Source organism: Cricetulus griseus, chromosome 3, assembly GCF_003668045.3.
Source record: "Cricetulus griseus strain 17A/GY chromosome 3, alternate assembly CriGri-PICRH-1.0, whole genome shotgun sequence".
Lineage (NCBI taxonomy): Eukaryota > Metazoa > Chordata > Mammalia > Rodentia > Cricetidae > Cricetulus > Cricetulus griseus.
In genome coordinates, this window is record NC_048596.1 from 280582061 (window position 1) to 280604121 (window position 22061).

At 43.8% G+C, this 22061-nt stretch overlaps 1 protein-coding gene across 16 annotated transcripts in view; it reads left to right on the top strand.

The window, feature by feature from the left end:
• The first annotated feature begins 1391 nt into the window (after nucleotides 1-1391).
• Aopep (aminopeptidase O (putative)) overlaps nucleotides 1392-22061 on the top strand; it is a 296983-nt gene continuing 276313 nt past the window's right edge. For 2 of the 16 annotated variants that reach the window (XM_027409665.2, XM_027409667.2), the window contains exon 1: nucleotides 16639-16736. The gene's annotated coding sequence lies outside the window, so the exon portion shown is untranslated. Of the gene's footprint in view, nucleotides 1499-1719; nucleotides 2029-2152; nucleotides 2203-4097; nucleotides 4158-6998; nucleotides 7089-16596; nucleotides 16737-22061 lie in introns of those variants that run through there. The other 14 variants (XM_035443032.1, XM_035443030.1, XM_035443033.1 and 11 more) reach the window with 14 other exon arrangements.

Here is a 22061-nt window from a genome sequence, read left to right on the forward strand (position 1 = left end):
GAACAAAAGAAAACTGCCAGCAACAGAACACTGGCTGTTGTCACAGTTTCCAACATTCACACAGAGGCTCACAACTGTCTAAAAATCTAGTTCCAAGGGATCTGATACCCTTTTCTTGCCTCTGTGAGCATTAGGCATGCACACAGTACACCAACATGCATGCAGTCAAACACTCATACACATCAATAATTTTTAAAAGTAATAGCAGGTGATTTTGTTGTATATGTTCATGTTGGCTCCTTCAGAAACAGCCCTCTACTGCCTATAAATTCTTCCATATTCTTGTTTTTTGTTTGTATGTTTGTTTTGAGCTGTGGTAGGATTTGAATCTAGAGATAGGCAAGTGTTCTACCACCAAGCCACCCCCTTGGCCCTTTGTATTATTTTTCCCCAATGGACAGTTCAATCCCCACCTTTATTTATAGATGATTTCACACGAGGTTAAATTCAAAGATGTGTAAACCATCTTGTTCCTCAAGGACAAGGAGGACTGTCTTCTTACACTATATTATTTTCATTTATGATTATGTCATAGGCTGGGAGTGGGGCTCAGGGGGTAAAGTGTATGCCTTGAGAGTGTGAAGACACTTGCACATGACTGTGATCCCACTGTGGGGAAGTGAAGACAGGAGGAGCCCTGAGGCCCACTGGCCAGCCAACCTAGCCTATTGATCTTTGTATCCTTGGCAAGACACATGGTCAATAAACAGCTGTAGGAACCACAAATGAATGAATGTACAATATTGATACTTTCTTTTAAAAAATGGCAATATATTTCCATTCCCTATTGGATTATTTGGCTCCTCTTAAGTGGCACCCAAATGGTGTTGAAATTTGCTTTTGGTGTTTAATTAATGCCAGAAGGGTTTGTGTTAGCTAAAATCCTGTGAGGTCATTTTTGTTCCATGTAATATTTTTTCTTTACTAAATGCTTTCTGGAGAGTGGGAATTACTGTTGATTTTGAAGTATATGTGATGTGGCTGTTGTGGTTATATTTAAAGAAAGATGAGGACTGAAATATTTAAGAGCTGAAATTGATTGTGTGTTGAATTGGCCTGAGAATAACTGGGGGAGAGTTAAAGAGTGGAATATTGGTAAAATTTCTGAGAAAGATCATGAGTTGGTTGTTTTTTATTTTGGGTGTTGGGCAAATGGAGTCTCATTAAGTTATACCCCACTGCCACTGCCTATCTACACATTTCTCCACAATTGATGGGGGAAGTCTTCTGTATATGTTTCTCTTATTGGTTGATGAATAAAGCACTGTTGGCCAATAAGGAATCAAGATAGGTGGGACTAAGAGACAAGGGGAATTCTGGGAAATGTAGTAAAGAGAAGTCTTGTGATCCAGGCAGGAAGTGATGTAGCAGGCAGTAACAGTATATAAACAAGAACAAACAGGAAATCACTCTCTTTTCCTTTTCTCTTCTCTGCGGAGATGCTGAGCAGATGCGATGTAGACCCCAACGGAGTAAGAGGCCCGGGACCTTATGTCCAGTAAGATAAAGCCACGTGGAAATACTTACATTATTAGAATTGGGTTAATAATCAAGACTTAGCTAGCAAATAAGAAACCTTAGCTAAAGGCCAACAGTATTTGTAACTAATATAGCATCTGCATGTTTTCTTTTGGCCAGAGAAGGGCAGCGGGACCTAGCTGGGCCAGAGAAAACCTCATGTTACACACAATAACACTAAAAGCCATGTTGTGTTTTCAGGAACTTTAGTGCAAGAGTAACAGGTGAACAACAAACATGAAATCACAGCACTGCCCACAGCACTACCCTGAGCCATAGGAACAACTGTGCACACTTCCTTCATTTCTGGTGGTCACGATTGTATTTAAGTCATTTGTTGTAACTGTCCATTTCAAATCCTGAGTACTGTGACGGCAGGACCACACCATGGCAACATCTTGAGGTCAACTCTGGGCCCCCTACACCGGGATAAGTAAACAAAAGCCTTCCAGCCCTCTTCCCCTACAGTGCTTCCGCCCAGCAATTTCTGTGAGTCCCAGTATTCCTTGGGTAAGGTTGCTTGGTAATACAGACTGTCAAATTAAATTTGAATTTCAAAAACACAGCAGACATTTTTGAATGTATCTCAAATGCTGTAGAGAAGGAACCTCACACCTTTTGTTTTCACTTTCAGAACTTGGCAGCCTTATTCTTGGAGCTGTGATATGTTGAGAACCCTAACAGGTTAGTCAGTTAATTAATAAAGGGCTGTCTTCCATATTTATCTGATTTAGTCATATTGAAACTCTGATAATTAAGTTTTCTTTGTAAGAAAAAAAGCTCAGCTTTACTGAGGAAAAAATTCTATTAGGATACTTGTATTTTCAAGACTTTCAAAAAAAATAAAATATACATTGTTAGTGTGGTATTCTGAATGTAACTGGCCCTCATAGTCGCATAGAGAGTGTCACTATTAGGAGGTGTGGTTTTTCTTGGAGTGGGTATGACCTTGTTGGAGAAAGTGTGTCACTGTGGGGCCAGGCTTTGAGGTTTCCTATGATCTGGATCCTGCCCTATGTCTCAGTAGACTTCCTGTTGCCTGCAAGGTGTAGGACTCTCAGCTATTCCTCCAGCACTATATGTGCCTGCATGCCACCATGCTGTTTGCCATGATGATAATGGACTGAACCTCTGAAACTGTAAATGAGCCCCCTTGATTAAATCTCTTTCTTATAAGAGTTGCCATGGCCATGGTGTCTCTTCACAGCAGTAAAACCCTAATACTGTTAGTGATGATAAAAGTTGGTTAAGAGAAAAAGAAGTAGCTGGCATCTACCACGCCTGCCCCTGACCTTCACTGTTACTCATTTGGGCTTTCTGAGACAGGGTTTTACTCTACAACCTAAACTGGGTGGACTGGCATGGCCTTCATGCCTCTGTCCTTGAAGCACTGGGATTAGAATTTTGTGTCATCAATCCTTTTAGCTGCATAGCAAAGTAGGAGCTATTAAGTCTCAAGCTATCTTTACATCACTCAAGAGTAAACTTATCTCAATCAGACATGATTTACCAGTTAAGGCACAGCACCCCAAGTTTCTGATGTTACATGATGGAATTTGCTTAGTGCTTTTCAGTACCCCATTCTCATCAGCAGTGTTAATGACTCCTGCTGAAGAGTTTGTATCAGAGCACACAAACACAGCAAGGCCCAAATAAGGCCTTCTGATTATAGCTTCTATCTTTTATTTATTTTTAAATTGAAAATATCACCAGGCAGTGGTGGTGCATGCCTTTAATCCCAGCATTGGGGAGGCAGAAGCAGGCAGATTTCTGAGTGTGAGGCTAACTTGGTCTATAAAGCGAGTTTCAGGACAATCAGGGCTACATAGAGAAGCCCTGTCTTGAAAAACCGAGAGAGAGAGAGAGAGAGAGAGAGAGAGAGAGAGAGAGAGAGACATTATATATATATATATGTGTGTGTGTATACATATATATATATATATATATAATATTTCAAATGGGAATGTGAAAAGGTGTTAGATATTACTAAGCATTATGCACATGGAAATTAACATTACAGTAAATCACTGTGTGCTTGTTAAAACAGCTACAGTTTAAAGGCTGACCAGAGCAGGCACTGCTGAGGGTGTGATGGAGTTGGATGCTACTGGGGGATGTTTACAGTGATACAGTCTCCCTGGGAAACAGCATGGCCGTGCCTTTAAAAGTTGAACGTACACTCCATGCATTCCTACATACTTATGTGAAAGAAGTAAAAGCGTGTGTCTCCACAAATCTTTGTCTAAGTGTTCCAGTAGCTTTGTTTGCAATAGACAATAACCAGAAAAATAACCGGAATGGCCGTCAGGGGTGGTGAGTGGATAATAAGTGATGACATACCCATACAATAGAACTCTACTTAGCCATGAAAAGGAGCTATTGGCCACTTGGCAACATGGATGAATCTCAAAATAATTATGCATCAAAAGATCAGACCAAAATGGGATTGCATTTTATGAAATTATTTTTAATCTCTCTCTCTCTCTCTCTCTCTCTCTCTCTCTCTCTCTCTCTCTCTGTGTGTGTGTGTGTGTGTGTGTGTGTGTGTGTGTGTGTGTGTGTGTGTGTGTTACCACTAGAAGCATGGATACATCATTGGAAGTATAAAATACAGGAGAAAAGTTCATTGGAAGAACGATGTAAGTAGAGAGATGTGTTGATAGCTTACTTGGTTCACAATAATTCAACACTTGCCGTGTTTCATCAAGCTTGGTACTACTGTGTATCCTGATGGTGGTGACAATGTGCTCATTCCTTACTTCCCTGTAATGATTTGTTGGTGGGTGTTGTCATCTTCTCAGGTTTTCAACACCCAGTGAAGTCATCATTCTCAGGCAGTTATTTTGAAACCAGAGTGATGATCAATCAGTTCCCTGGAAAAGCCTATTCACTGTAATGCCAACAGAAGAGTCTCCTAGCAATTTCTCAGTGCCCCTCCTTTTGAGCATCTCTGTGACCAGTACTATCTCTTCACTGCAATGACTGAGATTTCTGGATGAGGTTATATAGATTGGCTCAGAGCCACTGACTTTGTTAGTGGTCCCACCACACCTTTCATGCTATGCTTCTGTGGAGTTATAGTGTCAAGTAATTTCAGCGAAGTATCCCTTTGTGCTAATAAGTGGGCTCTTCAAGGGACTCTAATCTTCTATATATTGTCTCACATTTGGTAGTTTGGGGTTTGTGTTGACAAGAGTTTCCCTCAACTTATCAGTGCCCCCCACCCCCCAACAAAGCTGATCAATAACCTGAGAATTCTGGTTAGTTGTGCAACCATGGCTTGCCTGTTACCTACTCAGAATCCTGATGCTTTAACGTAATGGAAATAGTGGCAATGTGTTGGTATATTCTAGAGTTTTGTGTTTGTACACGGACCATTATTTAACTATGATTGTAATTACAGTTAGGGTACTTGTTTGAACAAAGCTTAGAAATCAGTGGAAATCTAGGGCTGATATAGAGGAGAATGTCTTCAACCAACTGTCTGTCAACTCTTCTTTCTGAAAGATGACATGTGTCTCTGTCTGTTTGCCATTGCTATTGCAAAATAGCAAAATATCAACTGGGTGATACATAAAGGAAATTTATCTTGGTTCACCGTCCTAGAGGCTGAGAAGTCTAAGAGCACCACACTGGCAACTGGTTGCCATCTGGTAAGGGCCACATCCTGCAGAAAGGCAGAAAGGATCATGTCAGGAGCAAGAGCACAGAGACCAGAGGAAGCTCTGCTTATTTCATAGCTCCTATTCTCATGATAACCAGCATTTTCCCCACAAGAAGTAACTTCCTCCTGCAAGATTAGCATTAATCCTTTAAGGAAGATAGAGCCCCATGAGACCCAAACACCTCATAAACATCTCAGCACCTCTCCACATTTTACCCTGGGAACCAAATTTCAACATGGATTTTGGAAGAGACAAACCATCTTAAAGCCAAGATTTTGGGCATCAATTCCTGTAGGACCCTTACTCTGCCCAGAAAAGCTACAGATGCAGGTAGACATCGGTCTACGATTTTAAAGAAAGCCGTGACTTAAGCTGCTTTTTTAAAGGAGTAGACTTCATGCTTAAAATATAAGAAAGTCTAACAATGATACATTTGCCAATATTATGGCCCTTTAAACAGCAAATGTGAAACAAAAGATGTTGAAATTATTTATGACTTCAGCTAGGGATTTGGCAAGCTTCAGTTCATATCTTGATAAATCATCTAAACACTGAACAGCATTTGTGTTCAACTAAGATAAAATTAGAATTAATAGGCTAATGTCATCTGAAAGCATGTATTACTAATTCTTAATAGTATGACATTATTTTTCCCTGACAGACACATTTAGTATCCAAGGAGAGTCATATATTAGGAAATAAGCACCATTGTACTATTTTATCCCCAAAAGAGGGCCACCTATATACACAACTGTCACCTTCTCTTTTTGTCATTTATTCATGTTTCTTCTTTGGAGTTGTCACCTTTGTGCAAAGTAATGGACCCAAAAATGTCATAAATGACTCCTTTGTAGGTACTGTGATAGGGCTGTCTATCCCGAAATGATCATTAAGTCCAACCAGCAATAGGGATTTGTGTTCCCTCCCACCAAAAGAGGACCCTGGGGCATGCATTTGTGTGGAAACAACTTACATGATGAAATGATTTATGCCAGGGAGATTCACAACAAATGAGGGATCTGATAGAAGGAAGGGTAAAGCCAGCAAGGGAGTTAAATGATTAGATTACCTCTGTAGGAAACCGGGGCACCAACCTGCTGGAGACCCTGGGAGAGTTTTCTGACTCACATCTAAAATCATCTGGGTAAGGGGTGAGGAAGTTTGGCTCCCTACTTCCTAACACAATTTCTCACTGGTTGAGGGCCATTTCATTTGAGGTTAAGTCTCTGTGTAAATGTTAACATACTTCATCTCTCATCTCATTCTGCTGATTGCTCCCCTAATCCAAACCTCATTGCTTTCAGAAGAAAAAGCCAATATTTTTTTTTAAACATCAGGTCTAAGTCCTTAATGTTAAATCTTTTCCTACTCTGCTATTGGTAAGCTCCCTGTGTGGACTTTGCAACTTTATGTACACTGTCTCTCCAGGAATTGCTCTAAATTCACCTTCCACCACCAGGGCCTGTCCTCTGTAAGATAGGATCCTCTACCTCTCCCTGTTGGGGCCCATGTGACCATCCTACCACCACTGTCACCCTAACGACCCATCACTCATGAGCCTGGTGGCATGGAATGGGTTTCCAGGTCCCTGACACTCCTACACGAAGGAGTGAAAATGCTTAGCTAGAGACTTCCTGGGATGGAGAAAAATATCTACCCATTCATTCCTATAGCAGTGAGGACAAACTATGAATAAACAGTCTGTTGTGATTGTCACATTGAAACTTGGTTCTGTGATCTCATCAGCTGTTCATTAGCAGTGTAGAGCATTGTTCTGTCCTCAGAATTACTCTGATTCATTGCTGTCTTTTACAGACACGATCTTCTCTCCCCCTCAGTGAAGGGTGTCACACGGCATTCTGGCCACAGCCCTCTCCCCTGTGTTCCAGTCAACAAAGTGGTTTGGTAATGTTGCTCTTGTTTTAATTCATCTAGAACTAAATACAGAACTATGTTAATGTTTTCTCTGAACAAAACCCCAAAACAGTGATGGAAAACAGGAGATGTGGTAAACGGACACATTAAGGGTTCAGTCTTAAAGTCTGTGTTCAAAAGAATCTCCCAAGGGCCTTTATGAGGCAGCTACACCAACCTCCTTTGCTTTCTAAAACTCATCTGGCAGCAATGAACAATTTGAGGTTTTAAAATATAGAATAGTTGCCAAGCAGAAGGTTGAAAAATGTTCCTGGTGCCTGTTCCACATGTGACTTTCCTGCAGGGCTCCTTCCTCTGAAAAGGGAAAGGTTAGCATAGAGAGACAAGTGTTACCATTCTTAACGGACTCTTTAGGACAGGAGAGTAAAAATTGTTTTCCTGGGTTGGGGAGATGGCTCAGTGCATTAAAAAAATGCTTCCTGTGCAAGCATGAGACTGAAGTTCAGATTCCTGGCACTCACATAAAAAGCTGGCCAGTGCCAGTGGCCTGTCTATAATCTCTGCACTTGGGAGACAGAGATAGAGGAAGACTGGCAAGATAGACGGGAATCAGTGTGCTCTGGTTCCAGCAAGAGAGTCTGCCTCAGTAAATAGAGAATGCTCAAGAAAATGAATGGATGACAGCCTCTGGCCTCTACCTGCATGTGCACCTGAGCATGTCCACAAAAGCATCAATAGAAATATATGAGAACACACACACACACACACACACACACACACACACACACACACACACACACACACACTCTCCATACACATACACACTACACACACACACACCATACACATACACACTACACACAGACACACACTCACACATACACACACTCCATACACATACACACTCCTCACAGACACACACTCCACACACACACACACACACACACACACACACACACACACACATACATACACACACTCCATACACATACACACTACACACAGACACACACACACTCCATACACATACACACTACACACAGACACACACTCACACATACACACACTCCATACACACTCCACACACACACACACACACACACATACATACACACACTCCATACACATACACACACACATACTCCTCATAGGCACATACATGAATAAAGATTATTTCCTCAAATAGATTTTAGTGAACTAAAGGAAACTGAAGTTCATGAGAAAAAGCACACTGTGTGTGTCCTGGCACTTACCTCAACAGGTCTCCATGGTGTAAACTGCTCTGCTATAGTCATTTGTAACCAAATGCCACCACTGCACATGCTCAAGTTTAAGACATCTTTCACGGGGCTCTCGGCTGGCTAATCTGAAGGTTCTAACTAAGCTCTACAGGGATGCAGGTACATAAGAAGCACAAGTGCTGTCAATCACCAGGATTCATCTTTGTCTTCTCTGTCAGCCAACGTTTTCCCATCACCATATAACACACTGCCAGTTACACAGAAATCATGTGTGTTACCATGGGATTTCATTTGTCTGTTGGGCAGAGAATTTTCACACCCCCAGTGATAAAATGTTAGACTCAGGAAGCTCTATTTTCCCATCCTAGTCCAAAGAAGAGGACTCAGCAGTCAAAATTAGTCATGTGACCTGCCTCCTCCCAACTACACAAGCTAGAGTGGTCCTAACCATACTCTTTCAATGACAAAGAATTGGAATGAAGAGACCTGGGATGACTAACAAGAAGGGGATCAGCCTCTTAGAAGTTGCTTTTATCAAGAAGTCAATGACCGCTCACTGAGGTCCACAAACAATTAAAAGCTGGGTGAAAGCCTGGAATATCTACTTCAGTTTGCTCCCTTTGGCCACCACCATCCCTCTTCAAGTGGGCATGGCGACCACTTAGGGAGCCCCTGTGGAGGCACTGGAGATAGCCAGCCTATTTCATTCTGCTTCAGGGTTGATGGCATGAAGAACCAATGTTCTCAAACAGCATTTCCAAAAATTGGCTAAACACATTATGGGGACAGTGGAAAACATGAAGCATGCTTTTGGACTTTATGCGTAAGAATTTGAAAACAGATATATCAAAATGTCTGGAAAAATGATATTTTGATATATTTCTCACTCTTATGTCTTCAGTCGACATAAATAAGCCACCTGCCAGTTTTCAATAGAATTTGTAGAGCTGCAAACTGGCATCCAAGTTAAAGAATTTGCTCATGTCCCTTTACTAATTTTTCATAGGTCCTGTCTTCCCCAGAGCAACGGCCTTGACTTAACAATCATTATGTGTGTTTTCACTTAACGAGCATTTGTGGGTGACTATTTTCAAGAACGAAGCACACCAAAAGCCAAGTTAGAGTCAAAGTAGTGAGTGCCTGGGGAATCCGCTGAGAACTGCAATTACTTGCAATTACACACAGCAGCCGTGGTGGTAGAGGTGTTTCTGTTGAACATACACAGGACATCCATGTCCTGCTCTGTTTCTCTCTGCCTTACTCCTTTGAAACAGGTTCTTTCCCTGCACCTGGAGCTAGGTGCCAGCAAGCCCCAGCAATTCTGTCTTTGCCTCCACACAGCACTGAAATTGCACAGCCATGCCTGGCTGTTTATATGTCATCCGGATTTGAATTCATGTCCTTATGCTTGCACAAGCAAGCACTCTTCCTCAGTGAGTCCTCTCCATGGCCCTCAAACTTGATACTGATCCATCAGTTCTCAAATAGAATGCCAATTTCGCTATGTTGCCTTCTTTTTCCTTGCTTTTATAGAAGTATTTTTAAAAATCAATTCCGTTTCATCACTTAGATATGCTCATCTTCTTTATTAGTGACTACAAACTTGAGACCTGCTCAGTGATTTGAAAAGAGTCTCCAAATGAGGCACTCATGGAGCCAAAGTGAGCCAATCCACAACAGCTTCACTTTCCAGAGACAACCTGGGCATCGATCCTCCTGTGGCCTCTTCTAGGTTTCTCAACATCTACCTTGCCGTCCTAATCTTATCTCCTTCCCATGATTTGCCTCCCACCCACTATCCATCCTGGCTTTACTCCATCTAGGACACAAATCTAGAGTTCTGACGTCTAATAACCTATGTTCATCTCCTCAATGGAGAGGAAGTTCTTTGATGTCAGGGATATATATTTTTTCATGTTTGTATTCCTAGAGCCCAGAAGTGTACCTAAGATATAGCATTATGTACTCAATGCTCTCAAAAGAGGGGGGTGAGTATAGGACACACACATAAGTGTCAGGGACATTAACTGTTAACCTTGCGATCCTCCTCCGGTGTGCTCCACAATGCTCACAGTGTTACGGAAAAGGAAGTTCTGCACACAGAAGCTCTGCGTCAACCCAGGCTGAAGCGCTTCTGTTTCTTTATTCTAGGCAGGGCCTGTAAGGACTCAGGCATTATGCTGGCCTGCCCCTGTCTCCTGACAGAATGCACTCGGGCAGTACCCTGGTCAGCCCAGGGTTCCATGAGTCCTAGTCTGCAGAGATGCAAAGGACCCTTTTAAAAGACAGACCCCCACCCACTTCTGTTCTCTTTCCTACTTCTCTCTTTCCTGCTGTTCCCCTGGGGCAGACAGGACTTTTCCTGTCTCCCTCTTCTCTTCTGTCCCCTCTCTGTGTCTCTTTTTACACACACACACACACACACACACACACACACACACACACACACACACACCGTCTACATGAGGCACACTGTCAGCAAAAAAAAAAAGCAGCAAAAGCAAGAATATGACAAACAGCTGAAGCATGAGCAATTAATACCGTCTGAATGTGGAAAACAAAGCTTAATTTAGAAAAGAAAAAAAAACGAATACAAACAAAATGCTGGATGGCTGTTTGCCTGTCCAGTGTGACCATCAGCAGCAACAGGACATTCGAAGCATCACCACAGCCTTTCTGATATGAGGGGCCAGGGCCTGGGCTGGAAGCACAGGGTGACATCGGGCTGCCTCACCTGGCTCCCCTACTTTTCCGGTGGACTTTCCACGCTTACGCTCACCGCCTGGACCCCAGATGGCTGCCAGAAGCTTCAAGTACCTTTCCTCTCATTCTGGCATCACAAATGATAAAGAAACAGCACAGTACCCTGCCCAAAGGCCTAAGGGGTGCATTTAGAGCTCGGTTTTAGCAGAGTAAAACCTCTTTCCCAGAACCCCTTGGCATCCTCCTTCCAGTTCACTGGCAGACCATGTCACATCACCCCCTGCTAGCAAGCTAACTGGGACAATACTATGAAGCCGGGGGAAATGGGGTTTCATATCTGACCTAGATTTAGAACCACTTACTGATTGATGCTTGAGGAGGTGCCAGTCTTCTCCGAAGCAATTAGATGATTCTTTAATATGCGATCTGTTTTTACCATGTCTGTTTTTGTAATTTTTCCCAATTTTCAATGGCTTTGGTCAGCAGCTATTTTCCAGTGAGCTTTCATTTTTATAATGAAGCCTAGTTTTAATTGGTGTTAGCTTTTTGTACTATTTATATAAAATCATATCTGCCCCCTCAGCCTATCACAATATCCTCAATTACAACAGCAAAACTAAAAAAAAAAAATCACAGTTCTGTCTTAAAGGAAAGGAGGCTTTTGGGGAGGAGACAAGAAATGAACCCACAAAGAATGGAGTGCTTGCCTTATCCGAGTTTTAAACCATGCGTGGAAGTACAGGCTTGTGATTCCAACACTTGGGAGGCACCACAGGAGGATCTGGAACTTAAAGCCATCTTTATCGTCCACTACACCATGAATTGGAGGCCAGCCTGGGCTACACTAAGACCATTTTCAAAATAGAAGTAACTGCCTAAATTTAGAGATTACTGGCTAAGAGTAGGTTGAGGTGTCTGCTTCGGTCTCAGGACTTGAGGGTACTGCTATGGGTTGCTTCTCCCTTCACAGTCATCTTTCCTTTTGCTACTCATCATCTCTGTGTGAAAACCACAGTGGTTTTCCTGTATATTTTTCTTTTTATTCTTTAATCCTTCTGATGGGGAATGTACTGTGTATGTTTATCTTATTGTTAAATAAAATACTGTTTGGCCAATGGCAAGCAAGGACTAGGAGTCAAAGAGGATTCTGGGAAATGTAGTAGAGAAGTGATGATCCAGGCAGGAAGTGACATGGCAAGGAGACTCATATCTAAGCGAGGAAACAAGAAGTATGACTCTTTTCCCCCTCTGCTCCTGCTCCAGCGGCACAATGTGATCCACCGGCAAGGAGGGACGCCAATAAGGTGTCTGATAAGTCTTATAAAATATATAGGTTTATGATAATTAAGACTGAGCTAACAGATGAGAATCCTAATCATTGGCCAAGCAGCATTGTACCTAATACAAGTTTTGTGTATTCATTTGGGCCCTAACTCAGGCTGTCGGCTGGCGTAAAGCTCACACGTGGCGGTGGGGCTCCGGCAGCTTTTGGCAGAAAGATTTATTGTAACATCCTTGTACCGGTTAGAATTGGAGTTTGTGGAAGAAAGGAAGAAAAAGACCCAAACTACAATGGCTTCAATTAAGCAACAGTGTTTTCTATCGGTCAAAGAACTAGGGCAGATTGATTAAAGTTCATAGGTGGCCCTACCCAAAAAGTCCTTGGGAGCATTTTAATGTCTTATGAAGCATTGCCTAATTACACAATTAAAAATGACAATTAGAATCTTAAAAAGCCAAAAACAATGTTTTCAGCACCCAGGCTCTTGTTTTCATACAAGCCTGAAGTTTGAATTACCAAAATGGCTACTGTAGAAGCAGCCAACCAACACCTCCCAGTCAAGTGGAGGATTGGATGTGTTTCCCAAACAGCTGTGGCTTCCAGCCATATCATATTTTTATATTTGCACTTACAGCCATGCCCTAGGGCTCAGTACTAAGCTGAGAGGCTGACAAAATATCCTTCTACTAGGTGCCCACACACCCAGCTAAAATGAGGACACATTTTATTACTTAAAATATTGTTTCCATTTCTATGGGGAAAGAAAGAGATTTGATGTTGGGGGGGGGGGCTGTCAGCAGTCCACATCCTCTGTTCCTGTATTGGATTTTGTCCAGCAGAGACACACAAAAGTTTCTTCCGATTTTTCAGTCTGATCCACATGATCTCATTGGTGTCTAGGAAAAGATTTCACAGACCTGATAGAATAGGAAAAATGGTCATCAGTGAAGTTCACATCAAAAGCTAGGCTATATTTCTTTAATTCTGCCAAGCCTTAGGAACAAACTTGTCCTTGCACCAGGACTAAAAAGTTATAAACACAAGTTGAAAACTGAACACCCAAGGACTTCAAGAAGCTGACTCCTGTTGTGCTGACTCTGTGTGGTATTAATCTACTGCAAATAAATATAATCATTTAAATAAAATTATGCAAATAGCAATTATTTTCACCAGCTTGAGTATTTTCTTGAGAAAATTTCAATATGCAAATTTTACACCGCAGTCAATTTTATAATATACTTAGTGGCTTTTTAAAAACCTTTTCTACTCTACTAAAAGTGTTTTTCAAGAATCAGTTGCAGTTTCCTGCATGCAAATTTTACACTCAAGTTATAATTTAGTATTATTCTTTCACTTCATAACAGGTTGTAGCCATTAGGATATTTGAGTTTTAAGAAACTAGCGTGGCTTTTGTTTCTACTTGAACTTTGTACTACATTTTTGTCAATATTGGATTTTTTTTTTGATTTTTCGAGACAGGGTTTCTCTGTGGCTTTTAGAGGCTGCCCTGGAAGTAGCTCTTGTAGACCAGGCTGGTCTCGAACTCACAGAGATCCACCTGCTTCTCCTCCTGAGTGCTGGGACTAAAGGTGTGCGCCACTAATGCCCGGCCAATATTGGATTTTTAAAATCATTTTTCAATAAATGATCAGTTTACCATGTCTGTTTTTGTAATTTTCCAATTTTTGATAGTTTTGGTCAACAGTTCTTTTTAATGAATTTTCATTTTATAATAAATATGGGCTAGAAAAAACATAAATATGGGCTGGTTTTAACTAGTGTTAAATTTCACTTTTGTACTATTTCTATAAAATCCCCCATCAGCCTGTCATAATAGCCTGGATTACAACAGCTTAGGCAAATATTCTGTTGTGTTTGGCGGTTTAGTAACAAAGTATTGTACAAGTAAAACCGATTTTAGAAATATCTGGTTTAAGTCTCTCATTTTATATGTGAGACAGAGGAATAGAAAGGTCACATGACTAGCTCACAAATTGGGTGTGATGACTTGAGCAAGGGAAGGGAAAGTGTTAATAAGAACAGAGGTGCTGAACAAATGTGGCCAGTATCAATTGGCTGTGGGAGAAAATTGGGATGATTTGGGGGTTCAGGTTTGGGTGACCAGGAAGACATTAATGACATCATCCACTAAGAACATATGAGTTGGGGTAAAGGATAAATTTAGCTTTTCAAATGTCAACTGGTCATCTAAGTGGAAAAGGTGGGTTTTGTTGTTTTTTAGAGACAGTTTTTTTTGTTTTTTGTTTTGTTTTGTTTTGTTTTTTGTATAACTGCCCTGGCTGTCCTGGAACTCTGCAGACCAAGCTGGCCTCAAACTCAGAGATCCATCTGCCTCTGCCTCTGCCTCCTGAGTGCTGGGATTAAAGGCATGCGCCATCACCTCCCAGCCAGTTGTATTTTTAATAAGAAACATTTCAAAGGATTTGGGTGGATTGACAGATTTGAGAGTTGCTAGCTTCCAGGCGACAGTCACAAAAATGAAGTCATCACACTAGAATAATAAACACCTAGGAGGGCTCCTAGCACCACATCTGGCAGCTCACAACTGCCTGTAACTCCAGCTCTGGGGAATTCAATGTCTTTGGTTCTATAAACACCTGGGCTTATGGGCATCTACACACACATACCACACACAAACACACACACACACACACACACACACACACACACAGACACACACACACCACACACACACACACACACACACACACACACACACACACTTTAAAAGATCTTTTTAAAGATTTGGGAGAGTTTGTGTAGATGTTTACTGTTTGTGTTCATTTCTTTTTGAGACTGGTAGGATCTTATACCACAGGCCAGTGTTTTGGCAGACAAAATCTTAACTAAGGTTGAGTAGAGACGGAGAGCCCCCTTTCCTCACAGCCTCTTCCACAAGCTTCCTCCTTTCGAATTAAAAGCCTGCTGAAGACTTGGGGGAGTCAGCATAAGAAGACCCAAGAGGGAAAGAGTTAAGGGAAGGGGGAAGGGAGGGGAGGATCAAGACAGTGAGTGGAGGAGGCCAGAGAAGTAAGCAAACTTAGTCTCTAGGTCCTAGAGGGTTGGGTCACCAGAAGGCAAAGGAGTTGGGATAGAAAGAAGGAAAAACCTGGTTTACACTATAGAGTCCAGCAAATCTGCTTATCTAAAACTTATCAGTCACTTTTGATAACTTCATTTTTAAAAATCTAAGGCCCTTGCCTAATTCCTGCCCCATCATCTTCCAAATTATCACGTATTTGCATCCATTTTCTTCTAAATCCTTCTTTCTGAGTCCTTCATGCCCAGCGCACACAGCAGCCTGCTCCTGTCACTCATTCTTCAGGGGAAAGAATCCAATGGCCCAGAAAGTGCTGCAGGATCACGACTCGGGCCTTGTTGGTCTCACCCTGTGTTCTTCCCCACGCTACTTCCTCAAAGGTGCCACAAGCTGCTTGTGTCAGGTACTTTGGATCCTCTGGCTGCTTTTCTCTCGGGTCTTTTCAAGCTTACCTCTCTCCCTAGATAAACAAGTCTCCTCAGAGAATAAAGGACCTTCTCTAGCAAAGCGGCTCTGACTGCCTTCCATTTCTCCGAGTCTTTACTTACATAGATTTTTTTACCTCCAAGAACACAGAGAAGAGAACGAGCTGACGGCCCGCAGCAATCGCTCAGTGGGTAAGGGCACTAGCTGCTGCCGCAGAGGGCCTGGGTTTGGTGGACAGCACCCACATGGAACTCTAGTTCCAAGGGGATCTGACCGCCTTTTGCGGGCCTCACAGGCACCTGACTCACTTTCTCAGCCAAAGGTAATCTCCACAGAGGCAGGCACAACCGGTGCACCTCTGCAGAGTCTGCCTGGCACATGGTGCGACCTTAGTTAACACCCCGTCTGAGCTGGGCGTTGGTGGCGCACGCCTTTAGTCCCAGCACCCGGGAGGCAGAGGCAGGCGGATCTCTGTGAGTTCGAGGCCAGCCTGGTCCACGGAGTGAGTGCCAGGACACACTCCAAAGCTACACAGAGAAACCCTGTCTCGAAAAACCAAAACAACAACAAAACCGTGAGCTCAAGAATAACAAGTGCACCCCTTTAATCCCAGAACCCGGGAGGCAGAGGCAAGCGGAGCTCTGAGTTCGAGGCCAGCCTGGTCCACAGAGTGGGCTGCAGGTCACCCAGAGAGTCCCCATCTCAGGAGCGGAGAGCAGACAGCCGCATCCCAGCGCGGGGCGTGTGCAGTCGCCCGGCCAATCAGGAATCCTGGGTACCCAGGCGGCGCGCGGCGTCCTGCGCCTGCGCAGTCGCCGGCCCGCGGGCGGGCGCGTGTCGATGACGCCATCGGCGCTTGCCCGGTAGCCCGTAGTAACGCGGAGTCTGCGGAAGTGCGGGCGCTGGGCGGCTGAGACAGGTAACCCGCGGCGCAGCCGTCGCTCAGCGGCCCCTGGGGCGCTCAGGTGGGGACGCTGCCCGACAGGTCGTGGGGTGAGCCCGGGGGTCCTGCCACGTAACCTGTGGCCGCGTCGTGAGCGCCCTGCGCCTTGCAGGCAGCGGAGGCGGCAGAGGCGTCCGTCGCAGGGGTTGGATGCACGGCGCCCACCCCGGCCGGCGGCGGTGCGGAGAGTGTGTTGAGGGGGTGACAACCGGGTTCTCGTTGGTGCTGAACCCAGCTCTGGCCCCCCGTGCTTCTGTTTTGTTTCCACGTGCAACGGGTGCGTTCTTTCCCGGAGAGGGTGCTGTGCTTCTCCGGGCGCTCGTGACCAGGTTGTCCAGGATGGGGGGCTACGCTGGCGGCCTTTTGGCAGGGACCGTGCCCAACGCTTCACGATTCCTTGCCTCCTTAGTTCATGCCTTAGTGTCGTGACTTATGAATTATTGTGTCTGCTTTACAAGAGAAACTAACTAACCGCGGCTCACTGCCGTGGAACTGACTGGGTGAAAAATTACCAGTAACTGAAAGCAAAGCTAGGATTTAAATTCGAGGTCACGGTATGACCTCAAAGCCTGTATCCATCCCTTCCTTCCTTCCTTCCTTCCTTCCTTCCTTCCTTCCTTCCTTCCTCCCTCCCTTCCTTCCTTCCTTCCTTCCTTCCTTCCTTCCTTCCTTCCTTCCTTCCTTCCTTCCTTCCTATATTTTTGTTCCGTTTGTTTCTAAATAGCCACTATTAGTGGTGAAATTCCAAGCTTTTTACAGTAGTCATATGTGATTCTTCTAGTCTGCTCACTCCTCTGCCCATGTGTGTGTGTAGGTGTGTGCACACACATGCAAGCATGTACTATGTTTGTGCATGTGGAGACAAGGGATGACAACCTCAGCTGTGGTTCCTTAGATGCTGACCACCAACTTTTTCGAGACAGGTTCTCTCACTAGCCTGGAGCTTGCCATGTAGATAGGACTGGCTAGCACCCCCAGGAGGTGCCTGTTGTCACTTCTCCAGCACTGGAGTTTCACTGTTGTCTGGTATATGGAAATCCTGCAGAAGCATATGAGTGTGCTCATTATGAGTGTGTAAGCATTAGTTTTGCCTTCCAAAGTGCTGTTATATGTCACATGTACACACAGCCCCTCAGAGCAGTTGACCTTCTCTCCTTTCTCCCTTCAAGGGACTGAAAAAATGTTTTAACCCAGAAAAGGAAAGCCAGGCATGGTGACAAACACTGTAATCCCTGCTAGTTTGGAGTTGCTTTGGGCTACATAGCAAGATTCTGTCTAAAATAAAAATGGCATAATTCCACATATGAAACTTTTGAACTGTGTCTTCCCAATCCCCATCTGTTGGGCATTTCAGACCATGGCCAGCTACAAGTTGATGGTGATTCCAGCACCCTGCTTAGAAGCTAGGGAATGAGTTAACACTGGTGTTCACGATACAACTTGCTTTGAAGATGTATTCTATGAGTTTTGAAATGGTTCTTATTTTATGCCTGTTACTAGAAAATGCACAGGACAAAAGATGACCATTTTTAGTTCTTTAAGTCGGGTGGCATCAAGCACATTCACAGAGCAATGTGGCCACTGCTGTGCATTTCCATGACTTATTTTATCATCCCCAAAAGAAATGTTGCACCCATTAAGTAATAGCTTCCCATCCCCCTCTCTCCCTCACTCCAGATGTCTTCTGTCCCTGCTCTGCTGTGTTTGCCAGCTCCAGCATTTCATGCTGTCCTGCCGTGTCTGCCCACTCATGACTGGTGTATTTCACTCAGAATTTCTCAAAACTTTTCATGCTGCAGCATTTATTAGAACCACACACTCCCCACCCCTTTATGGACGAATACTGTTTCACTCTGTGCTTTTGGGTGTGTTGAATTTGGCATGAACTCAGTCCTTGATGACTGATTGTAAGCTCACAGAGAGTGTAGCTGGAGATATGAACTAGGAACTCAGCCTGGTGGACATAGTCAAGCTGGAGCTGAGGCACAGATTGTAGCAATGGTGATGGACGGTGGTGATGGCGTTACCTGCTGACGTGTTATGCAGCATCTACAGCACCACACATGGTTTAGACATTTTGCCCATGAAGGAAGAACTCTTTCTAGTTCCTATTTCATGCATGGAAAAACTGTAGCATAGGCAAATGGGATGGATTATTAAAATTACGAAGTTGTTAGATATAGTTGAGATCTGAACTTGGGCTCTCTGGCCCTGAAGCTCATTTGCCCCTAGGTTTGGTCAATACTAATTTTGCAGTGAACTTGTTTGTAGCAGAATGGCAATGCCCCTTGTCTACCTTCTCCTTTTCACTGTCTTAAAATGGGACGCAACTTGTGAGCTCACTGGACAAGAATAAACCCACATTCTGAAAGGACAATGGGGCCTGGTGTGCATGGAGCAATCATCCACCACATCTCTACAACTGGGTTCTTAATCCTTTTAGAGTCTTGGCTTTGAACACTGTGTGGTTCCCACACTCAGAACCCTGTTCTTAGCCTGTGACTGTCAGAATGGATTCTGACACACTCATTTCACTGCTGATTTGTGATGCGCTGATGCTTAATTCCTGAAGAAATTGTTGTGAAGTAGCATTTATGTCTTCATTGTCAGTGCCATTGTGATTTCTCTTGACTTTTCCTTTGCTTACACTTTATTTCCTTGACATTTGCAATTGAAAGTCAGGTTTTGCAAAGCAGTGGAAATCAAGATATGCTTGCTTTGTTTTGGCATGAAAAGCAACCCCACTTGTTCTTTTTGTTACCTGTAATATCGTTTGTATGTCACAGTTTGTCACTGTACATTTTGAGGGATGAGCCATCTGTTATGTCTAATAGGTAGAGATTCTATTACCCTTTGTTGGACATGTGAGACTCTCAAGACCAGGGTACTCAATCATCTCCTATATTTATAAATTTAGAAGATCCATTCTGCAGAAAACGAATTCCAGATGCTGTGTTCGGGTGAGCCATCCTTGCTTATAAAAAGAGCCTCCAAGTCTTTTACTCACATGTATTTAGTTATCATCTGTCCTACAGTGATGTGTCCTATATTAGATTGCAGAGAGAATGGACCAGCATGCCAGGCCTCAGAGATGCTTGGATTAACATGCCATGGCTTTGACATTGGTCCTGGGTATAAGTGAGGAATCTGGGGCGATTCCAGAGTTCTACCTTGGGCAACTGGGTAGATCCAGTGAATAAGACTTGAAGCCACAGTTGTAGGACACAGAGACATAGTTCACCTAAGAAGTGGGCATAGAGAGGTAATTTGCCTCCACTGTGGAACTTCAATGGTCTAGTAAAATGTGAGCAGAGCCTAGTAGGAGAAAGGGGGTTTGGGAGAAAGAGAAAGGGCAGTAGTGTGGAATAGAGAATGCTTGTGGGCTTTCTGACCAAAAGATAGGAATGATCTCTTAGGTCTCAGATAAAAAAGGATGGGAAAGAGGAGGAAGCTGAGGTGGAGGATTCAGAGGACAAGACAATTGGTAAATCAGGGACCCAGATTATATGAGGTCCCAGGACAAGATCATATGAACAACAGAGTCACAGTCAGGCCATGCTTGTGTTCAAGGGACACTTGTGTCCCGAGAAGGGATGGGTGGGAAGAGATGAACATGAGTTCCTGTGGGGAACATGGGGCTGCGCAGTGGAGAGCCCCCTGTGTAGTGGGTAGGAGATCCTGGGTTAAATTCCCAGCACTGGAGTTGGGGGAGGGGAGGGAGGAGGAAAGAGAATGTGAAAAAATTCCCACCTTTATTGCAGCAAAAGGTTTTAAGTGAAGCAAATGAGTTTGCTGATACAGAGTGTTCATGTAGTGGGTGAGGGACTGAGGATGTCGTGAAGTTTAGAGTAATTGCTGAAGAGAAAGGCCAGAGACCGTAGGGGAGATCAGGGAGACACTCTCCTCTCATATTGGATTGTGTTACTTATTTCAAATTTCTTTTGTTCTCCATAGGCTCGGTTGAGATGTAGAAGCTGCATGATTCCACTGGGAGTTAGGATTTATAGAACAGTTAGAACAATGAAAGAGCAGGAAAATTGAGGCTAAATTATTGTGTGAGTGACTAAAGAAATAGATAGATGGGGCCTGGTGGAAGGGTTCAGAGGGTAAAGTTGTCCTTGCTGCCAAGCCTGATCACCTGGGTTCCTTCTCAGGGACCCACATGGTGGAAGGACAGAACTAATTCTCATAAGTTGTCCTCTGACCTCCACATGTGTGCCATGCCCCCCTCCAAATAAATAAACATTTAAAGGAAGAAAAGAAACAAGGCCATGAACTGCACTCTTTAAAGAACATCATGGCATCTGGTTCTCAGTGTTGGGAATGTTCACTTCTGACTCTAGGTCGCACTGCCCTATGCATTGAAGGGTGCTTAGAAGCACCCCTGGATTCTGCTCTCCAGGTGCCAGGAGCAGCCCCTCAGCTGACGATCGTTAATGTTGCTGAGCATTAAAGGACTGTGTCCTCCATGCCACGTTGCCACCATCTCCATGAGTTCAGCTGTGTCCACTTGTGTAAGGTCATCACAGCTGGGTCTACTGACTCTAGTCATTCCTTCCTAGATGGGGGTGGGGGCAGGGAGGGTCATGGGACTCTTGCCAGAGCTTCTAGCCGTTCCTCTGAACCATCTGAATGCAATTCTGCCCTAATTGCCCAAGGCCTTAGAGAGGGGTGCCTTCTCTGCAGCCATAGTAGCAGCGCCATCCATGCTGGGTGCAGACCTTCCAGTGTGTCTGCGCTGGGATTGTCCATGCTTCTCCCTGTAACTCCTCATCTGTTTCTCTGTAAGTAATTGCAATAGACAGACAAAGTTCCTGAAGTGAACTTTGGTGGGATTGTACCTTGGTTTGTTGTTGGAACTGTGGGTGTGTGTGTTGGGGGGTGTTGTTTAAGTCCCCTTCAAGGAGGGAATTTTAGCAACACCAAGTATCTTCTAAAAGACCAAGTCACCCCCAGTTAGAAGTCATTGCCTTAGAGACAGGAGTAAATGGATTGGACGCAGTGCAACATCTAAGAGATGGGTATTTGCATGTGACATAGACATGTTGGTAGGGAGGAAGATAGGGCAAGCCTGTTCTGCAGGCTGCTGGAGGATTTCACTGCTGAGCTGTTCATGCCACTGTGCCAGGCATGGACTGTTGGTTTTAATGTCTGTTTATACGTTATAAAATGGTTTATCATCAACAGTCATTATACATTCCCTTGGTAGAAGAGAACAGCCAGAGCCCGGTTTCAGTTCCCAGCACCCACGTGGTGCTTTGCAACCATCTGTAACTTTAGTTGCAGGGGAACTTAATGCCTTCTTCTGGCCTGTAAGCATGTATGTGGTATACAAACATGTAGACAA